A 14,356-nucleotide genomic window follows, 5' to 3' on the forward strand; every position below is an offset into this window, starting at 1 on the left:
GTGCACCCCGTAGATCAGCCAGACACTGAGGAGAGGTTTGCAGCAGCCCTACAAATGGAGGATACATTCCAAGAGCCCATTGGGGAGGTTTATGAGGACCAAGCTATCGAAGAGTCCTTGTTGTTTAAGGACATGCTGACAGAGACACATAAGGCCACATGGTTCATACAATCTAAAGATGCATCGATGGATGATGAATTCCACTTTCCTGAGTTCGAATTCAAGACTGCTCTTCAGCTTGTGCAACCTGATGTAGAATCTGATGCTCATTTGCACAAACTGGACGCGAGTGGGATGCTGCACCACCAATTGCAACCTGCTGAGGCTACTAAGGATCTCCTACCACTCAACACCCTGCACGACTCAGAAATGCGCCAGGTTGTTTCTTTCCTCTCTCCCGTTAATTTTGAATATTTCGGGAAAGCAACCTGTAAATGGATTAACCATGGACCTAATGAACTTCCCCAATTGTTAATATTGCCCAATGTCCTGATTAAACGTGAGAGTGGCCAACTGAAAATTTTCTTTTCAGAATACAAGGACAAGTCAGCCAAACTTAGGACTATCCCCGCTGCCCAGTTACTGCTGCACATATTGAGAAATCATCCTAGATTGGGGACGCATGCATATAGTCCACATTTTGTATAGTCAGTCTCTCTTGTATATAGTTAGTTTAGGTTTTGTTTTCTGTTTTAGCTTTAGATTTCCCGTTTTTTGTTTTAGTTTAGTTTTCCTTGTTGTAGTGTAGGCTTCCTTTCGGAAGGGATTGTCTCCATGTCATTTGTGTAGGGGTATGTTTGCTTTGCATAGCTTTGGTGTACGGAGTTAGGATGTTTTCTGGTCTGTTTCTTGGATGGCAGCTTTGGTAGAGCACCCAATTGACGGTTGACCTCGTAGTCAGTTCATTTGTTTTAAGGCTTAGTCATTTTTTAAATTTAGTTGCTTACTGTGTCTTGTCACCAACATTGTGATCACTGCACATTTAACGCTTAAATATCGTTTAAGCTTGTTGTTTTATCAAAGGGAAGTCATTGCAAGTAAAAATTTTGAAGCTCTGCTTCAGCGACTACTATAACCCTCAATCCCAGGTAGGCTTCATTGCTTACCAGCCAAAGTAACCAAGTGAAAACAAAAGAAAAAAAATCAAAAGAAAAGAAGAATTGAAAAGCAAAAGAAATATCAAAATGCTTGGCTTTGGGAGTGCAAACACCTCTATCAGTACTCAAAAAGAAAATTTACCAGACATAGAGCAATCTTTGTGAGCTTACAAGAGATAACCTCGTCGGGGCTATAGACACTTGCTGGTAGCGAGGCAATGTCCAAGTTGCTTTTGAAGTTAGGGTCCCCCTACGTAGCTTGTCTTGACTGAACAATGATATTTCAACTTTCTTCAAGTTAGAATGAACTTCACTGTACACACTTGATTTCCAATATTGGTGACGTGATTCAATTTGCAACCTCATTTTTACTTTGAATTTGTCTTTTATCATTGGGGTTGGTCTATGGGATTTTAACCAGAGATTCTAGGTTCGATCCGGATTGTCATCCTTGAAATGTTCAGGAACATTTCCCACCCGAGTCGCCATTCACCTATAGTCATGCCTTCAAAATCGTAGGTTTAGAAGTCAAAGTATTGAGATCATTGGCCTTGAATGTGTCGTAAAATGCCAAGGATAGCCCCACCCTATCAAATCCTGAAATGGAATCACAGAGAAGGTCGAGCATTTGCCCATATAAAATGTGTAATCGCTTGCTAAACCTAGCGGAATCCTGAATAAAGGGGCAAGAGAAAATTGCTCATATTTTTTTGTGAAAACCCGAGTTTTGTAAGCAAAGGGAGATTTCGGACTTTTTTGGTAAGGGTCACGAGTTTTATTTAAGAAACCAAGGTCGCATTTCTATAAGCAAAAACCCGAAATTCGCCAAAGTAAAGGGCGAAGCAATAAAAGGCAGAATAAAAACCCTCGCCAACATCTTCAAATCGCCCGATTTAAGTCGAATGAAGGTCGCGCATGTGCATTAAAAATCCCGAATTTCCACTTAGCAAAAGAGCACGTTAAAACTAGGTTCAGCAATTTCCATCTGTTTGCTTAGCAAAGAAAACGATTAAATGCAAAGTTCAACGACTTTGAGCATTTTGCGAAGAACACAAAATCACTCATTTACCCTGAAATGGCCGAATTTCCCCCTTAAGCGCACAATATAAAGTTCAAAATTATAACATAAAGTGAAAGAGGGAGTTCTAAAAATGAAAGTTTGCAATCGTTTCCAAAAGGCCGAATTTGGGCATATGAGGTGTAAGTCGCACATTCACGCTAAGAGTCCCGAGTTTTCAAAGCAAAGAAAGTGAAACCAAAGGAAAATCACACAAGTCAAAATAATAAAAGGTTCACTCATTTTTATTTAAAATCTGAAATTCATTAAAGCAAAAATCCGAATTTCTCTAGTGGAGGGCGTTATAATGAAACTTGGCATTTTACCATGTTTTGCAAGAAATAGAGCAAATCACACATTTCCTTCATCAAACCCGAATTTGGCATACGACTTAAGCGATTTAAACATTTCTCACATTTTCTTTCCAAGCACCCAATTCACTTAACCCAAAAGGCCGAGTCAAATGAAACTCTCTCATTTTAATTCAAAGGCCAAATTTTGTCAAGTTAAAAGAAAGGGAGCACTTTTTACACGTTTGCATTTTGGCCCAAAAGGACGAGTTCCTCCAGGTCTTGCGATTTTACTTTCTAGGACCGAGTTTGCTTCAACAAAGCGCATTCAAAGTTTCTAAGTGTTTTTCGACACTTATTTGTTAAATTTATTTAATTTTGCGAGGTTATTAATTCAAGTTGAAATCGATTGTTTGTAGATCAACGTCATTGGGAAGGACTAAGGTGGCATCCTAAAACGCAAATTGGGGAGGTCCGACCAAGACCGATGAAGGGGAGCTTTGGTGCACAGAATGTAAGACGGATGGCCACATGAAAGGTTCTTGCCCAAAGAAGGCCTATTGTGATATATGCCAGTTGATGGGGCATCCCACCAAGGAATGCCCCTACAACATGAAAACACGAAACCAACAAGTATTACTTATGCAGGAACAACCAACTACATCGAGCGGTACCGGCAGCTCCCAGGCGAACAACAATGCAACATCGAGAGGCTACCGAGATAACCGGTGCCGAGGACGAAACAACAATAACAATACAAGGAGCCGAATCCAATACAACTCCAAAGGCCGACCGATGATACAATATAGAGCATGCAGCTAATGGGGGCACTTCGCCCGAGACTGCCCAAAGGGAGAGGCCACACAATATTTGTGCAAATGGTGCAGACTGCGAGACCACAAAGACGCTACCTGCCCGAAGTCCGGCGTCAACTTGCTCAATATCGAGGAAACCAAAGAAGAGGAAGTGCTAGCCGTAACCCGCGCCCAAGCCAGACAAGCAACGTGCCTAGACCCGAAGACGGAGAAGCGAAGGGTACGGGAAGCATGGGAAGAAATTGAGAAAGAGATACGAGAGAGGGCAAAGGCGAAGGGTACGAAGGGTACTTCCAGCCGACCGGAGGTGGACGAGGCTATACTAAATCAAATTTTAAAACTGCAGGTGCCTGTGAAGGTACACGATCTCCTCCAAACGATGCCTCAATTACGAACGGCGTTGCTGAATAATCTCTCCCAACCACAAACCAATACCAACCACCACACGGATGTTCCTGGGGGGTCTGCAATAGACCCCAGGCTGTTGGTAGTTAACACTGGAAGGAACCTGGCCATTGTGCAGATGGGTATCCTTGGCACCATTCTAACCAATACCATTGTCGATGGTGGATCGGGAGTGAATGTTCTTCTAGAAGAAACCTAGCAGAACCTGGGGAAGCCGACGCTGTGGCCACCTACATTCAATCTGCTGGGAGTAGATCAGCATGGAATCAAACCGATCGGGACACTGATGGGCCAGCAAGTTACCATCGAGCCGCAACCCTTCATACTGGACTTCGTGGTAATCCAACTAAAGAAAAAAGGGGTTTCGTGACTCGCCAAAACTCGGCGAGTCACGGGTCGAGTCACCCTCAGCGAGTCCTGGGTGGCTCAAACCAGGACTCGGCAAGTTTTGGCCGAGTCACGACGAGTCACGTGACTCAGTGACTCGACTCGGACCCGACGAGTACCGAGATCATAACTCGGCCAGTGTAAACAGCCGAAAAAGCAAAAAAAAACATGTTAAAAAATGGTTTTACTTGCTTTTTTTTTCATTTATATTTTATGCTAAGTTGTAAAAGGCATCTCTTTCATTCTATTGAAAAATACGAGTAGAAGAGTGAGTTGTGAGGAAAAAGAAGAGAGCACAGTAGGGCAACCAGCAAGGAGGAGGAGTAGAATTTCTTCAACAAATCACATTGGGGCAGTGTAATACTTGCATTTGGTGCATCAAAAGCTTGTTAGAGAGGATTGGAAAGAGGTTGCATTTCAATTCAACCTTCTAATAAGAGGTAAGATTTATATTTTTTGGCTTTTTTGGTGTTTTATAAGCAAAATTTACATTTTTTTTTAAACATTTGTAATATGCATTCATTTCTTTCAAATAATATCATTGACAGGAGATGGCAGACACAGCTTCACAGGTCCCTTCATGCAGCTGCTTACTACCTCAATCCGGCATTCCATTTCCGCCCTGATTTCAAGGCGGATGAGGAGGTTCTTAGTGGGCTTTACTCAGTGATAGAGCGAATGTCGCTTGGTCATAGCAGTAGTATAGCCCAGAAGCTAGAGGCTTTTTCTAATGCTAAAGGGGAGGTCTTCTCTTGTCTGCTTTGCAAAGAAAATCGGACAAAAATGCAGCCAGGTAAAATGTATATTTTAAGAAATTAAGAGCATAATTTTAATTATATGTTATTCAATTTGTTATTAATTATTAAATGAGGCTGATTTTTTTTTCCTTTTTCTCATCTCAGATAGGTGGTGGCAGATGTTTGGTCCTAAAACACCAAATCTTCAATAGGTAGCCATTCGTATTTTGAGCCAGCCATGCAGTGCTTCCAGTTGTGAGCGCAATTGGAGTATGTTTGAGCACATACACTCCAAGAGGCGCAATAGACTGTCTGTCGAGAGGTTGAATGATCTAGTCTTTGTTCATTACAACCTCCGTCTTAGACACAAACAAGTTATGGACCATGACAGCACCCCGATCACACTAGAGGAGGTTGATCCAAAATCTGAGTGGATCAGTGAGGCTACAGATCCTATCTTTGGTGATGAGGACTTAGATTGGATCGACCAGGTACATAGAGAGGCTGAGGTTGTGTTGACGTGTCTAAAATCGCTGAACTTGCGACTTCATCCGGCCAACGCAGAATAGAATGTACTCGCTGAGTATCCTATCCTCTCTTGAGATAAGGAAATCCCTAATGCTGTTTTTTGTTTGATCAAAAGGGACGACCTTAAGGTTTTGCTTGTCAGGTCTTGACTACGGGATTACTCAGTGGCCGATGTGATTTGCTGGGAGCATAAGGGGACTTACGATTTGCAATAAGCTGGTCTGTTGCGATTCTCGAATTACGTAATAAAGAGCAAAAGGAAAGGGTTAGGAGATCTTAAACTAACAACACGGGTATGCGGGTAGACGGATTCAACATAACCAATTCCTGCTTGGCGAGAATAGCTCACAACCTTGCAGGAACGGTGCAATCTTCAAAGGGACTTGGAAGATTTTCAGACTGGAGACGCATGGCTAAGCACCCAATTCTGGCGTAGCTCAGACGGACACCTGCAATTGAACTAAGCACAATTAAAGGCTCAGGTTAACCATACAAAAGGATACACAATCAATATATCCTCAATGGTATGAGCCTGAATTTATCAAATACCTGCACACCCAAAACAGAAAGATCTATCTAAAATTCTGAGAGAAACCATGCAAACAGGATGAAAACAAGACAATAAACACCAAATCAATGTTTATATATATTGATTTCAGTTGCCTATTACAACAATTTCTGCAGCATCTCTATGCTACTGCTTAAAATCTAACCTATTCTAACTCTAAAATCTAACTCTCTCACCAAAGTCTAACTATCCAACAATCTCTAACTATCTAACCCTTTACAAAAGAAAGGCCTCTGCCTTTTATAGTTTTTACAATTTTGAATCAGAGGCCAGGATGGACTGCATCCAAGGGTCCTGATCTGCCTTCCAAAAACTAGCAGCCTTAACCCATGCCCATTAAATTCTCACTCATCCATTTAACCACAATTTCAACTACCTGCCACTATTTGCCTTCAATTTGAGTCTATCCGGTAGTTGGACATAACTGTCCACAACTGACTTGTTTCCCCTTTCTTTCAAAATATCTGAGTGGGACGTACAAGTAGTTTTACAATAAAACAATTTCAGCTTTTTAAAAATTGAATTCTTGAAACTAAATCCAGCTGTGTGCTTTTTCTCGAGAAGGCATAAACTTGCAGCATTCAAAGTGTTCTTTGGTCTTTGGTCCCGATGGTGGACTTCATCTTTGTTCAGCGGCACGGTTCCCAATGTTTGGTTTGCTATCGCACTCCTACAACGCGTTCCCACATGTTTTTTCTTTTCTAGTCTTCAGCACCTGGCCTTGATTGCGATCCTTCTTCGATGTGCGTTGTAGGTCTTTCTCCTGGTTCTCTAATGACGTCCTACGACCTGCGAACGATCAATTTCATTTCAATAAAATCAATTTGAAAAATTAATTAATTTAATTTAACAAATATTAAAATTTAACGCCTAGAGGGTCATTTGAAAATTTCCCAAGTTTGAACGCTTTTACTCCTTCCGCGAATTTAGTTGTTCCTGGCAATTTCGGGCAAGAGGGGCGTTCGAAAAGTTTTAAAAACTTTGATATTTTCACCCCTTAATGGTGAATTTCGGGATTTTGGGCACTTTTGCAAACTTTTCACTTTTCACATTTTGGCTAAAAGGTCCGAATTTGGCCCTTTGAGGCATTTTTGCCACCTTTTCACTTTTCAGATTTTCACTTGAAGGTCCAAATTCGGCCCTTGGGCACTTTTGCCAACTTTTACTTTTTCAAATTTTGGCTAAAAGGTCCGAATTTGGCCATTTGGGGCATTTTTGCCAACTTTTCACTTTTCAGATTTTCACTTAAAGGTCCAAATTCGGCACTTTTGCCAACTTTTACTTTTTCAAATTTTGGCTAAAAGGTCCGAATTTGGCCATTTGGGGCATTTTTGCCAACTTTTCACTTTTCAGATTTTCACTTAAAGGCCCAAATTCGGCCCTTTGGACACTTTTGCCAACTTTTACTTTTTCAAATTTTCACTTAAAGGCCCAAATTCAGCCCTTTGGGCACTTTTGCCAACTTTTACTTTTTCAAATTTTGGCTAAAAGGTCTGAATTTGGCCATTTGGGGTATTTTTGCCAACTTTTCACTTTTCAGATTTTATCTCCCTTGCATCCCTTGGCGAAAATTGGCATTTCAACATCATTGCAGGCCTTAACTCTTTCTTCACATTTAGGCGATTTTGCGAGAATTGGGGAGTTTTAAGTTCGCAATATGGCCCTCGAGGCCGAATTTGGTTTTAGCGGCACTTGACCCTTCATATCCCCTTCCTCTTCCGCAAGGACAGAAAGGCACAAACTGGGGGGTCCCTGTCCAAGACGGGGATGGGTGTGCGATTCGCACAACAGGCTGTAGCCATGGCAGAGGAGGAGGTTAGAGCGCGAGGAGAGCCAGAGCCAGAGCCTGAGCTAGAGCCACACATAGCTGATGTTGGTGTGGGTAGAATGGAGTCACGGGCAGAGAGTATGGTTGTTGACGCATCCAGGACCTACCTTAGGGTTAGACGCCTTCGTAGGAAGGACCCAGGCTCCTCTGAGCCATAGACTTGTAGTTGTTTTACTTTTGATATATGTGTGGAACTGGAACATTTGAATTTTGATGTCATGGATTTCATATTCCATGAGTTTTGTAATATTTTTACATTTGACACTATTTATATATCTATGGTTATTGGTTGCTATTTACTTCAGCTACCATTTGCGTTTATACTAATCATAATGTGATCGATGTATACTTGACACTTGTGTATGTGATGATCATCAAATTAACTTCTATTTGATGATGTTATTGTGTATTTAAGGTTTGTTTAATAAAGGGTGCATGAAACAAGTTTTAAATCCTTAAAAATCGCTAAATTTCTTGGGTTTTTCACTTTGCCGAGTCCTGCCGAGTCCTCGCCGATCCGAGTCCCGAGTTGAGTCACCCTTGCCAAGTCCGTGCCGAGTCCGAGTCCCATTTCTTTGGTATGATGCAATCTTAGGGAGAGGGTGGCTGGTGGCAACCAAGGCCACCCACAACTGGAAGAAGAACACTCTGTCTATGGAGAATGGAGGAAGGAAGTTTATCATAGACCTTGGGACGCAGTTGGTTAGTGAGAAACAAGCATCATCTTCAAAATCGGAGGGTGAAGGAGATGGCGACCTGAGGGATGAAGGACGGGGCTGCATGGAGCCCAACGACGAAGGGATTCTAAAACTAGGAGAGTGCTCTGAGGATGAGACGAGGTCATTGAAAGGGCTCTTCCGCTGGTAGATGGAGGATTACGAAATGTTCTAGAGCTACAGGCTCGAAGTAGAGGAACCAGAGCAAGTAACAGAGGAGGTGTACCTGCCGGAATACAGAGAATATTTGAAGGGAGACACCTGTGTGAGTGACACCACCGCACACCAGTTCTCGAAGGAAGAACCCATCAAGTATCAAGAGGTAAAATTGAAAGAGACAAACCTCGGTGATGTAGATAATCCCAAGATCATTCGTGTCGGCAACGATTGGAACCCTAAGTGGAAGGCCGCAGCCTTCAAAATCTTTATTCTTCTTCTTCTTCTTATATACGGGAAGGAGACCGTGGTCCCTGTAGAATTTATGGTTCCAGGTCTTCGAATGGCCATTGAAAATAGACTTGCCATCAACGGGTCCAAATTGAAACCCTACCATGAGAAGCGAGCAGGGGACCCGAGAGACCGGAAGGACACCTGAGAGTCTGGAGGGGGACCCGAGAGTCCGGAGGGCGACCTGAGAGGATGGAAGGGGACCCGAGAGGCCGGGCAGGCGACTCCAAAGGCACGGGACCAAAGCGAGAGACTCTCGAGTGAGGCAAACCGAGAAGGATGAAGGGCTATCCCAGAGGCATGGGACCCGAGCCGAACGCTTTCTGGACAATTAGATTAGAAAATTAAATTTAAAAAATAAAAAAATAAAAAATCGGTGGCCACGGTGGAACTGTCGTGCGGTGGGACCACCGTCGGGGGGGCCACTGGCGCTGCCCCTCGACCCGGTTGGGGGCACTACCCCCAGACCCCCAGTTTATTTTTGAGCTACAATACACTTTTGAGTTGGGCGAAGGGCATCAGAGAAGTCACGGTAAGTGTTGGGGTTGTTTTGTACTGTGAGAAAGAAGCCTGAAGCTAAGCATTGGCGGGGAAGCCATAAGCCGTAGAGGGAGACGGATTTGGAGGTTGCAAACAAACAGGGTTTGAGGGAAGGCATTGCAAGCACACGAAGTCGTACGGCACAAGGGAGTTATTCAGTTCAGTTATTAGCCTTTGGGGAGTGTGATGGAGGATTTGAGGCGTCTCCTAGCCTTTGTGCCAGAGGGTTGTGGCCACTTCCAGGCATGAATGGTACGCTTTGAGGAACTCGGAGTATGTCTCGACTGGACGTGAGGTTACCTTGGTGGATGCACAGAGAGCTCAGGAGGAGCTAATCACCAGGTTGGAGGCAATAGTAGCGTGAGACTTAGCTCAACGTACCCAAGAGTTGGATGCCGAGAGGGCAACGCGGGTAGCTATCGAGGACAAATTGGCTAGGGAGAGTATCATTTGAGTAGCAGTTGGTGGAGGCTGAGATTGAAAAGCGTGTTTTGCAAACAAGTTTGGTTTAGGCACCGGAGGACTGTGATGTCAAGGAAAAAAAGAACTCCTTGCAGAAGCAATAATGGTGAAATCCACACTTGAGCATCGGATGGTAGCAGAAAAGGGTTTTCAGGCGAGGACGCAGCAAGTGTATGAGTTTCGGGCTCGACTGGTGTCAGCAGTTCCTGCATCTTCTTCATCGGCAGGGCAACTACCTCCTTCGGGGATGCCCCCTCAGCCCCTTCTTCTCTGTGATTTTCTTATTGTATACAGTGTACTTCATCCCCATTTTGTTGTGTTAGTCCCGGATTTTTGTCCTTGTCGTCCGGAGACGACTTTTCTTAGGGGGGGGATGATGTTGGTCGTAAAATGGGCTTTGTACTACTTGTTAAGCTACGTTGGTTAAGTATGTTAGTGTCGTCGAGGATAGCTGTCTGTTGCACGACGGTTCCTCATGGGTGGTAACTGCAACCCTCGACCGTGTCTTTATATATGCTCTTGTACTTGTTGTTGGATACACTGATGCAAAGAATGATTATTGTACTAGACATTTTGGCATTAATGAAAGCATTGCTCTGAGTTTCTGGTTACTATTCTATCCTATGGTTATCATTGTAACTGGGGACTATATGAAGGAAAATATACTTGTTTCTTTGGAGTTATAACACTTATCTTATGGCATACTAGCATCTCTTATTCTGTACTGTGCATTTACCTCTTATGTCTCTGAAATAGTTTCCATAGGCAAAACATTCGTTGGATCTGATTCTTCTTTCATCCAAGACAAATCCCCTAGTCAAGATATTATATCATTGACACTAATTTTAATTGACTTTTTACTATAGAGTTTATACAGGCATTAAATGAACAATTTTCTGATTTTATGACAGAAATTACAAGCTCAAATTGCAGCATAAATAGGCTAGATTGTGACCAGATCAATGATAATTACTTGAATGCTCTTCATACTAATTTTGTGTTCATATATATACCTTAACTACCACCCTAGATCCATTCACAGGTCTTCTAGACACTTTTAATAATGGTAGAACCAAGAAAATCAAAAGCTCTATCAATACCAAAGTGGTTTAATGTCCCCATTCCGGACCTCAAGACAACTAGATTTGATAAACGATTAAAAAAAATTCATTAAAGATTTAAACTAATCATTATTAGAACTAGCATGATATTAAGGAAAAATTACATTGATATACAGTAAACAGTTGAGAAAGGTCCTTGTATTATCTTTACAAAGGATGATAGCCTACAATACATGAACAAAGCCAATACAAAGAATGACACATGACTAAGGTATAGGGTCGACATCATCACTACTGGTTAACAAATAACAAGGATATGCAAGTTAGACAACTATATGAATAAGATCGATGAATACACATTATGGACAACGGCTTGAAGAGAGACAAAGCAGTATTTAACATCAACTAAGTATATCAAAGACAATTTAACAAGTTTTGCCTATGCCGAGCTTTTTGTCAGTACAGAGATCAGACGAGTTCGATTAGACTATCAAGTGATTCAATAGTCTTCAAGTGGGTGGATTGAGCCAAATGATTAAAGTGGCCAGCCGACTCATCAAGATGGTACACATGATGAACATTAATATAGTGGTGATATTATGTAAGGACAAAGACAATCCATAGCAGAGATTTGTTTATATCAAACAAACAGCAATCAAATGGCCATGTGGGATTTGTTAAGACAAGTCAAACAAGTATTGACCGATACCAAGGTAACAAACATGCTTAAGATGGTGGTTCATTTGTGTGTTGCGGTTCATCATGGGGTAATGCTATTAAAAGAAAGGATTGATAAGAAACTAATCTAATACTAAATACTGAAGGATGTGGTCAATCAAGAGTAAAGCGTTTCAATAAAAGGACATAACTATTAGAATTGTTCAATGCATATTTAAAGGAGGATGTAGGGAATGTGGGAAGGGGATTAGTGTTTTATATTCTTACTTCATATTGAAGTGCTCAACAGAGAAGTAAAATTGCCAAGTGAAGGTGGTGATCACCCACCCATTGCAAGGCAAAGGACGCAGGCCCAAGAATAGATAAGTCAGAAACAACATCAAAGAGGTTGGATGACTATAAAGAGATTTACCAGGAACAGCAATCAGAATCAGATCTCCAATTCTCTCATAACCAATCCATGAAATTCCATCACATGGTCACAAGTCTTCATTTAGGGACAGTGATCAATAAGAGATCAGACACAGCGACACATTGAGGCATAGCCTCTCCTTCCATATCGTATGGTATAATAAGAACAAATCAGGCACTGTGAACTGAAGATTAAAAGATTACATCTGACATAGCAACTCAATCACTATGAGCAATTATAAGACAAGATCATAACATATCTCTCATTGTCAAAAAAGAGAAAGCTATCAAGATAAGTTCTACCTTCCGAACTATTCTTAGACTTTTAAGTTAAATATTATAATGAGATAAAATTATATTTATAAATGTATTAAAATTCTCACCTTAAGTTGGAATTGTGGTCTTAGGACTAAATTAAGGTAAATCACAAATGGGGACATTACAATATGCAATCACAATAATGTGAGAGGTGAAGCAAATGGAAGAGGGTAGTGACTGTCGTCACAAAAGTTTGCACCCTTGTTGAGCTATCAACTCGGCAACCTTGAAAAACATGGAAACAACCCCGAAGTGTGGGACCTTGCGCAATGGAGTTGAATCTCCGGAGAAGGTCGGCTTCCTTCTCAATCCAAGTACAGGTGTTGACCCAACTCAACACTCCAAAGTCTACTTCTAAACCTATCCTAACAGCTTGCAAAGGAAAAGGGAAGAAGGAAATGCTAAAATGAAAGGAGGTGATGTAGCAAGATAAGAGATGTTCCTCTCCCCACCCAAAATGACACAAAGAATCAATTGAAATACCCTAGAGATGCAAAAACTTCAGTTGCATGAATGACCCCAAACGCGTGTATGAAGGTTAGAATTTGTTGAATGTCAAAGGGGAGAAGGTTTCCCACAAGTAACACTCAGAAACAAGTTAACATAGCATATACATAAGAGAAAGCCACAAAACATGCACTTACAATGAAGGTAAGAAAACATACACAACATGCATAAGTTGAAGGAAGGCAAGAATGATAAAACATACACAACATGCATAAGTTGAAGGAAGGCAAGAATGATAATTTCAATTCATTATAAGGCTAATGGCCAAACTTACAGTTGCAGAAATGCAAGAAATATACAAGTCTTCAAGAAAAGTGAAAGAGCAAAAAATAGCTCAAGCCAACAGGGAGAGAACCCTTTACAATGAGGCTTAACATCCTATATATAGCAAACTGGTCGCAAAGAAGAGACCAATGGTCAAGGAAGGGAAGCCTTGACCCTTGTGTGTGCATAGGACTGTCAGTCTGGGAAGGCAGGGAAGTGCACATACTTGACATGACATACATGCAAACAACCTGGCCATACCTTGACAAGGCAACCCCAAGAAGAAAAGTACATCTAGAAGGTGGATTGTCTAACATTCCAGAGTCAGAGCATGTAGGCCTGACATGAAGGCCATCAAGTAACCATAAATAAGCATGGCTCTGGACTCCACTTGATGGCAACCCTGCAAAAAGCATTAATGTGCCCCTATAGCTCCATGAATGAAAGTAGACAAATTGTAGGGGTTGGTGGAGCATTAAGAGCCTTGAGTGTTGATCACGTCATCTGGAAGTGTTGCAAGTCGTCGGAAGTCAAACGTCGGGTCTTGCCACAAGGGGAGAGGAGTCTTGGAACCTTGGGGTTTTGGGATACCAAGGTCATGAGGAATAGACTTGGAACTTGGGGTTTCGAGATTCCGGGGTCATGAGAAAAAGGATTGGAACTTGGGGTTCCGAGATTCCGGGGTCATGACGAAAAGGCTTGGAACATGGGTAACTGGGATTCTGGGATCATGAGGAAAAGGCTTGGAACTTGGGGGTTCTGGGATTTTGGGGTCATGAGGAAAAGGCTTGGAACTTGGGGGTTTCGGGATTCCGGGGTCATGAGGAAAAGGCTTGGAACTTGGGGGTTCCAAGATTCTAGGATCATAAGGAAAAGGCTTTGAACTTGGGGTTCCAAGAAGACAACACCTAACATTCAACCTTCCATTGGCTTTGCCCTTGATCAACTAGGGCAGCGCTGGTCCATGGAACATATCTTTGATCGGTTCTTACTGATGGACCAAGGATGTCATAAAAATGACAACAGTGACATTGTGTAAAATGAAAGGTTGCAAAGGATCATGATATAACAAGGAGAGATCTTAAAGTTTGAAGGGGGCGTGTAATAGAAGAATTATAGGGATTCCACTACAAACAAATCAATAAGAACTAATAGTACATACATCTTTGGACTATTACAGCCTTTGATGGAAGGAATTCTCAAGGAAAGAATTAGCACCAAATTTAAGAAGTTGCCTACA

At 42.0% G+C, this 14,356-nt stretch overlaps 1 protein-coding gene across 3 annotated transcripts in view; it reads right to left on the reverse strand.

The window, feature by feature from the left end:
• The window catches only part of LOC131052257 (uncharacterized), a 214,279-nt gene that overhangs the window by 79,596 nt on the left and 120,327 nt on the right, over positions 1–14,356 (reverse strand). The gene's annotated exons all lie outside the window — the stretch shown is intronic.

The sequence above is a fragment of the Cryptomeria japonica genome, chromosome 8 (assembly GCF_030272615.1).
Source record: "Cryptomeria japonica chromosome 8, Sugi_1.0, whole genome shotgun sequence".
NCBI classification, from domain to species: domain Eukaryota; kingdom Viridiplantae; phylum Streptophyta; class Pinopsida; order Cupressales; family Cupressaceae; genus Cryptomeria; species Cryptomeria japonica.